Source organism: Pinus tabuliformis, chromosome 3_1, assembly GCF_031772625.1.
Source record: "Pinus tabuliformis cultivar Carrire ecotype Pingquan chromosome 3_1, CPIR1, whole genome shotgun sequence".
Classification (NCBI taxonomy): Eukaryota; Viridiplantae; Streptophyta; class Pinopsida; order Pinales; family Pinaceae; genus Pinus; species Pinus tabuliformis.
The window spans coordinates 505,789,153-505,796,327 of NC_142301.1; the positions used below are offsets into that span (position 1 = coordinate 505,789,153).

Consider the following 7,175-nt stretch of genomic DNA (forward strand, 5'->3'; position numbering starts at 1 on the left):
TGTACCCCAAACAAGCTAAGAAGGATAATAAATTATCACCCAAGTACTATGGTCCTTACGAGATGCTGCAAAAGATTAGTACTATGACATACAAATTGGAGATTCCTACATCTTCCCGAGTACATCTAGTTTACCATGCTTCATGCCTAATAAAGGTTATCGGTGACAAGCTCCCAAGTCAAATAGTATTTTTAGAACTTGACAAGGAAGGAAAAATCTTATTGTATCCTGAAGCAGTCACAGAAAAAAGAACCCGACAACTACGAAATCAATAAATTTTAGAGTATCTCATTAAGTGGAAGAACTTACCCATTGAAGATTTCACATGGGAGGATGACAATTTTATACAAAAACATCCAGAACTACTCAAGTGTTGAGGAAAAAACTTTTTTTGAAGGAGAGGGTCATGTTAGGTCCCTATAATACTAGTGTATCCTCTTTATTTTTATTGTTAGTGTATCCCCATATTATTATTGTTGTGCCCATGTAGTCCCCATATTGTTTTTTTTGTGCCGACGGGGCTGTCACCCTCTCAGGTGCCCCCTTCCAAGGGACTTGGCCCAGGTCCGCCGCTGAGGACGCTTCTACAGACTACAATTCAGGCGGCGCCGCCGCCCGATTTTCATGCTGGGCTATTCCCGGTTCGCTCGCCGCTACTAGGGGAATCCTTGTAAGTTTCTTTTCCTCCGCTTAATTATATGCTTAAACTCAGCGGGTGTTCTCGCCTGAGCTGAGGTCGCAAAGTTGGAGCTAACTCCGCCCTACCCCATGGGAGGACAAGAGAGAGCAAAGCAAGTTCGAGCGATGCCACACAAAGCCCGCATCGGCTAACGCCGACTACCCATCCAAGGGGACAAGATCACCGCTCGCCGACGCGCGCCACGAAACATCGCTTGAGGTATTTCAGCCAACCGCACCGCACGGGGCACGGACGACCAGCTCCGCTGCTCCCTAGCACATTGCAGGGAGCGCGTTTGAATGGGATGCGACGCCCAGACAGACGTGCCCTCGACCGAGGCCTCGGGCGCAAATTGCGTTCAAAAACTCGATGATTCACGGGATTCTGCAATTCACACTAAGTATCGCATTTCGCTACGTTCTTCATCGTAACAAGAGCCGAGATATCCGTTGCCGAGAGTCGTTTCCACGTACTACCGAAAAATCGGCCACAAAACTGAATAGGGGGGGCACCCCCCCACAACAAATGTAAGGCCAAGGGGCAAAAGGAGGAAAAACGCACGAGAGAAAGAGAAACAAAGGTGTCTGACCCCCTCACGGGGGGAGGCTCGAACAGAGGACAATCTCCCCCCAGCCCCACGCCCTCGCAAAAAGGGGGGAAATGTGTGGGACAGCGATCGAGAAGGACTAGGGTGGCCACCCCGGGAGCTCGCGCTGCTTTTAGCCCTTCCCGGACACCAGCCCACAACAATTCCCCCTTTTCTCCGTAGAGCTAGGGACCGAAAGGAAGAGAACAGGGTAGAAAACAAAGCACAAACAAAGCACAAGCCTCCCAAGCCCCGTGCCTTCGGCAAAAGGGGGGAATTGAAGGGGACGACGATTGAGAAGGACGAGGGTGGCCACCCCGGGAGCTCGCGCTGCGTTTCGTCCTTCCGGAACACCAATCCACAACAATCCCACCTTTTCTCCGTAAAGCTAGGGGCCACGAGGAAGAAGGGAAGAGAACAACAAGAGAGAAAGGAATATATCAACCGTGGCTACCGGCTCACAAGGGGAGGAGGCTTCAAACAGAGAACAAGCTTCCCCAACCCCGTGCCTTCAAAAAAGGGGGGAACTGCAGGGGACGACGATCGAGAAGGACTAGGGTGGCCACCCTGGGAACTCTCACTACTTTTCGTCCTTCCCGAACACCAATCCACAACAATCCCACCTTTTCTCCGTAAAGCTAGGGGCCGAAAGAAGGGAAGAAAACAACACGAAAGAAAGAGAGAGAGATATCAAACGCGTCCACCAGCTCACAGGGGGAGGCTCAAACAGGGAACAAGCTTCCCCACCCCCGTGCCTTCGCAAAAAGGGGGGGAACTGCAGGGGACGGCGATCGAGAAGGACTAGGGTGGCCACCCTCAGAACTCGCACTGCTTTTCGTCCTTCCTGAACACCAATCCACAACAATCCCACCTTTTCTCCGTAAAGCTAAGGGGCCAAAAGCAAGAAGGGAAGAAAACAACAGGAAAGCAAGAGATATCAAACGTGGCTACCGGCTCACAAGGGGAGGCTCAAACAGAGAACAAGCTTCCCAAGCCCCGCGCCTTCGGAAAAAGGGGGGAACTGCAGGGGACGGCGATCGAGAAGGACTAGGGTGGCCACCCTGGGAACTCGTACTGCTTTTCGTCCTTCCCGAACACCAATCCACAACAATCCCACCTCTCCTCCGTAAGGCTAGGGGCAAAAGGAAGAAGGGAAGAAAACAACACCAAAGAAACGAAGATCCCAAGAAAAGAGAGAAGCTCAACAGCACGCCGAGCAAGATGTCCGCTAACCAAAAAGAAATCAAACAAGGCACCCAATCAAAAAAAGCGTCCCACCTCTTCACACCCTCCCACATGCATTCATCACAACACCCTTTCCAGCCCTACAACATAGCAAACAACCAAGCAAATAAATCACAACCCAAAAATTGACCAATAGAAAAGACGAGGGCCCCGATGAGACCAGTGTCTGGAGCACGTCACCGAGAGGCAAACAGCCCCCCAACCCAACGACACAAGGCTTCAAACGACAAACAGACCGCTGCCCATAACACAAACCCACCCCGCTGTTGCACCCCTCCGTGTACAAAACACCCGACAACCTTTCCAGCGAGAGAGCCAACGGGGGTCAAAGAATCAAACTCCAAAGAGGAGTTGTCACGGGCCGACACTCAGAGGAATTCCCTCGACGGCAAAGGCACGAGATAAGATTGCCACCCTCATGCCCGTCGGCGGGGAAAGTTGCGATCTCGATGGAGCTCAGACCGAGGGATGGGTTTTTCATTACCTGGACACACAACCCTTCCGCGAGGGCATCATGTCGAGGAACGATCGAGAGGGAACTAGGGTGGCCAGCCCAACGGGTTGATCCGCTCTTCATCCATCCCATACTTGACCGCACCCCGACAATCTCGCCTCACGGAAGGTTTGAGCTACCAGGCGCGCGCGCAACCACTCCCTCGACCCAACCACCAGCGAAAAAGCTCACCCAAGCAACACATCAACCGCCACCGCCCTTTCGAGAGAACCAACTATGGAAGCCCGCACCCTTGGCCCATGCCTTCCAACGAACAAAAGACCGAGCACCGCCGCTACGAATGAGTCCAAATTTATCCATCGTTTTTACCAAGCACCTCAACTCTGCAGCAACCATGCCCGGCCGAACAGTTCGTCGGAAGGGCTCCCAAGAAACAGGCTTCCGAACCCCCTGCAGAAGCACATTGGGGGGGAGAAAAACAAAGGATGGGTGGGACAAGCACAAGCATGGCTTGCAAGCACACACGAAAAATCAAGCGTTACCTCGAGACAAGCAACCAACGATGTTCCCACCAAGCACCAAACCCGCTCCCCTAGAGACGCACCACAAAGTCCCACATTGCAATCGACACCCAACCAACCCGAACCAAAAAAGAAAACCCCTGCTATCAATGATCCTACCGCAGGTTCACCTACGGTAACCTTGTTACGACTTCTCCTTCCTCTAAATGATAAGGTTCAATGAACTTCTCACGACGTCGACGGCGGCGAACCGCCATCGTCGACGCAATCCGAACACTTCACCGGATCATTCAATCGGTAGGAGCGACGGGCGGTGTAAACGGGGTATATTTGAACAATCCATAACCATTCTATATATTTGAACAATGATTCAGAATGGTACACTAGCTGGTAAACGGGGTATGCTAGTTGATTCCAGTCGAAGGAGACAACTAGGTTGCTTGGAGGTGGGACCGAATAGACAGCCGGGTACGACTCTGACGAACTTCCTTCCTGCGGTAAAGGAACGGGTAAATTGCCCCCATGTTCATTGGAGTCTGTGCTTATGAAAAGAATTTGGACGGTTTCATCCTTGTTCTCTTCGGTGACTGTATCATTTGAAGATGGAACCTCTGAAGGCAAGACCGGGTCAACTGCCGCCTCGACCTTTTGACTTTCATCTGGTATGGGTTCAGATGGTTTGTCTTCAATGATAGATGCTTCAGCCAACCACCTGAGCAGGCCAGCCGGATTTTCAACTAGTGACGGACTCGGCAAGATTTTTTTATATCCAGGAGGAAGTCGTAACGGTGAAACCGGACGATCATCCAAAACTCTTTTAGCTTCATCTAAGAAGGGACAATGGTGGACGGCATGATCGCCTTCGCATAGTTTACAAGGAAATCTATATCTTCCTTTTTGTCCTGGGGCTTTACTTTCACTAGTCGACGGTGTGTTTTCAACATGATCATCAGAGGTTGACGACACCGGGTTGTGCAAACAAGGAGACCAGTCCCTTAAGATCCGAGGGATGCAAGGACAATCTCTATGATAGTGGTCTCCTTTGCAAATGACACATGGCGATTTAGGCCTGGTCGGTGCAGTGTGTGGATTTTCACTAGACGACAATCGTTTGCCCCCATTCGCTTTTGGCTCCTTCTTCTTCTTCTCTTTCTTCTTCTTTTCCTTCTTCTTCTCAGGTACTTGACTTTTGGCTTTACTAGCCCCATCAAGTGAAGAGGAAGGAGGAGAGGAAGAATTAGAGGAAGTAGAAGGTTGGTGGGTAACTCTGGACTCGTCTAGTTGCTGATTCGATTGTTCAGGAATTGTGGTGTTCTGAACGACAGAGGTTGAGAAGAGTCATACAGGCAAGCCGATTGTCAGTCCTGGAAGCGACAATGTGGCCATATGGGGTGCACCAACATCTCCCCAAGAGGAGGAGGGACTAGGATTTCCTCCAAGGGGAATTCCTTGGTTGGTGGATTCCATTTTCTCAACCCAAGATCAACGTAGGAAAGGGGTAATGAATATTCCATTTAAAATAAATTTTAGATGCTATGACACAACTTGTTTTTTCAATTTTTAAGAGTCGAGAAAAAACAAAAGATGACTCTAGTCTGCTTCGATTTTTAATGAGCCTAAAGTGAAAAGTGCTTAGATGGACCTTTTCTGTTAAAGAGTCTGAAAAGGAACGAAAGGGACTTCTCTGGAAATCTAGGTAGAGGGATTACCAAACCAATTTCAAAACTACAGAATACTTTTTACGGTACGGCAGTCAATCTTCCCGAATGCTGTGTTCAGTGCATTGCGATCGATAGGGCGGCAGACACGGCTTCCTATGGATAAAGGATTAAGCCTATTGGGGTCTCCCAAAATATACTCGACGGTACGTGGGAGCACAAGTCCGTACTGGCACTTATCGTCTCAAAGTGGAGGAATCACCCAACCATCAGTGAGAACAACAGTTACCAGGCTTTACGACGCCGAAATACGTCTCTAGCCTAGACTTCTAAATGTTGTGCGTTAAGTTCCAAAGCGTTGTTAGATTCATTGAATTTATTTTATAGTTGATCTTGTTTATGAAGTTTGCCTTTTAGGTTCACCACGAGATGTAGATGTAATTCCTAAAATGCAATCTAAGATGATAAACAATCTTTTTATCTTCTTTGAGCAATGAAAATCCTAGCTACGAAGGAAAGAAAGATAGAATCTTTTCACAAAGAGCAAAGAGCACATTCTAAATGCACTTTCCTAAATCAAACCAATCAGACTGTCTATATGCAAATGCACATGCATGTATTTGTTTTTGACTTTCTTAGTATATGAATGATAAAAAGAAAGTTGATGCACAAATTTGAATTTCTTTTCAAGCGACAAACATCAACAAGTTTCTTTTCGAAATAAAAAATGGAGACGATCACAACACCTTACGATTTTGAAATGAATACTTGTTCTTGACACTAGAAAATTACAAATCCAGACCAAAAACAATAGTAACAGGATAATCGACCATCAACAACAATCAAACTCTTTCCTACGATTGAAATCGACACTTGCGACAGTTTCAAATCAAAGGACGACAGTACGATTATGCTACTTTTGCAAAGGAGAACTGAAAATGACTCAACAAACACACAAAAACATTTATAATTCTTTTGTACAAAGGAGGCGGAATAACAAAAAGGAAAAGGGGTTTCAAACAGACATATACTGATCACAGGCAGCAAAGTTCAGGAATAGAACTGGAAAGAATGAATCACAGAAACCAACACTGCACAAAGCCTAGTCTGATTAGCGCACCTGCAACATAGAGAATTTGAAATGCAGCGCACCTTCTCCACTTGGGAAGTGTGTTGAAGTTCAGATTCTCTGAAAAGTACCTACGCTAGGCCAGAAACGAGACTCTGTTTGGGTTCTGGGTCACAGTTTGTAGTTCAGTTCATGGGTTTTGGCCGAGCAAAAGGTAATCAGTAATGCAACAATCAGGGGTAGATCTAGGGAGGATCTAAGAGCTATCACAAGGGCAATCAGAGAGTTTGTGAATCAGTTGTTTAAATCATAAATAGATCCAGTAGATGGACTGAAGTAGCATTTATCTACTTTGCATTTGCTATGGCAAATGCAGTTCGAATGCTACCTGTAAGTTTATGAAATAGACAACAAGGAATGATAAACAAACAAACTAATACTTCCCCAGTGGAGTCGCCATTTTGTTACAGGGAAAAGTGTCTATATAGAACTGCTCTATCCCACTAAGGTGTGACAACTTCCTTAGAAACAAACAGAGTAAAGCTACTTTCATTTTTCCTTTATGAATTATAAATAGAGAGGAACAAGAAGACCAACCTCTGTCTTGCGCTAATCTCCTGATTTGATTCCTCTCTTCTTTGATAGTCTTTCGCTACCTGCTCCCTTGCACGCCCAGCTTCTCAAAGTACCTGTAAGATCACAGTAGCATAGTACTATACAAAGACATGGATCTATAATTATAAAAAATCTAGGATCAGATGTAAATTGACCATACAAATGCAACAAATATCAATGACACAAGAGTATGGAGGAAAACTAGAATAGCTTTTTATTGATAAACAAGAAAGAGCCAAGAGGAGTTACAACCAGTTGTTTTGACCCAGCATCAACCTCTCAGCAAAAGAAGCCCCTCTTCACCTCATAAAAGGCTTAGATCACCCAACAATCTAATGTTTGTCTCAA

General features: G+C 46.9%; 1 non-coding gene across 1 annotated transcript; it reads right to left on the minus strand.

Annotated features, from left to right (window-relative positions):
- Nucleotides 1–986: 986 nt before the first annotated feature.
- Nucleotides 987–1,140, minus strand: LOC149188026 (5.8S ribosomal RNA). Its single transcript, XR_016256658.1, has one exon. It is a non-coding gene; the product is annotated as a 5.8S ribosomal RNA (ribosomal RNA).
- Nucleotides 1,141–7,175: the final 6,035 nt, after the last annotated feature.